Genomic DNA, 975 nt, shown 5'->3' on the forward strand with positions numbered 1-975 from the left:
CCACGGCCGCCATTTTGAAAACCTATTTCAAACTTAAAGTCAAGTTCTGCTGGACCGATTGAACTTAAAGTTTGTAGGAATGATCGACTCATGGTCCTGACAAAGTGTTGTTATTTTTCAGGTCAATCATAAATCCAATATGGCCGCCACGGCCACCATTTTGAAAACATATTTCAAACTTAAAGTCAAGTTCTGCTAGGCCGATTGAACTGAAACTTTGTAGGAATGATTGACTCATGGTCCTGACAAAGTGTTGTTATTTTTCAGGTCGATCAGAAATCCAATATGGCCACCACAGCTGCCATTTTGGTAAACTATTTCAAACTTAAAGTAAAGATCTACTTGGCCGATTGAACTGAAACTTTGTAGGAATGATCGAATCATGGTCCTGACAAAGTGTTGTTATTTTTCGGGTCAATCAGAAATACAATTTGGCTGCCATGGCCGCTATTTTGCTACTAAGTTCTAATAGGCCGATCTCACTTAAAATTGGTCTAGGAATGATCAGCTCATGGTCCTGACAAAGTTAAGTTAACATTATACTATTTTTTACTCAAATTGGTACATATTTCAACAACAAAAATAAATACTATAGACTCAGGTGACCGTTAAGGCCCATGGGCCTCTTGTTTCAAATCTTTCTTGTTATTTTTGTCTCGCCGCCACGAAGTGGAAGCGTCTCTGAGCCTAAGGTGTTACTATTCCGGCGACGGCGTCAACATTAGGTTTTTGCGTTAAAGTTAGTTTCACTGAAAGTTTAAGTGCTAGACCAACCAAACTTTGACCATAGGTGCATGCATCTTAGGTAGTACATCTCAACCCATGCATCAAATACTGGATGCGGCCTACCTTTCATGGTCCATTGGCTTCGTCAGCATCTTCATCAGCATGAAGTTTTTAGGTCACCTGAGCTTTAGCTCAAGTGACCTATCGCTATTCGTCTTCGTACCTCGTCGTCCGTCATCCGTCGTCCGT

General features: G+C 40.8%; 1 protein-coding gene across 2 annotated transcripts in view; it reads left to right on the forward strand.

Annotated features, from left to right (window-relative positions):
* The window catches only part of LOC110443219 (ubiquitin carboxyl-terminal hydrolase 15-like), a 48,127-nt gene that overhangs the window by 37,670 nt on the left and 9,482 nt on the right, over positions 1-975 (forward strand). The gene's annotated exons all lie outside the window — the stretch shown is intronic.

Source organism: Mizuhopecten yessoensis, unplaced genomic scaffold (genome assembly GCF_002113885.1).
Source record: "Mizuhopecten yessoensis strain PY_sf001 unplaced genomic scaffold, ASM211388v2 scaffold1951, whole genome shotgun sequence".
NCBI classification, from domain to species: domain Eukaryota; kingdom Metazoa; phylum Mollusca; class Bivalvia; order Pectinida; family Pectinidae; genus Mizuhopecten; species Mizuhopecten yessoensis.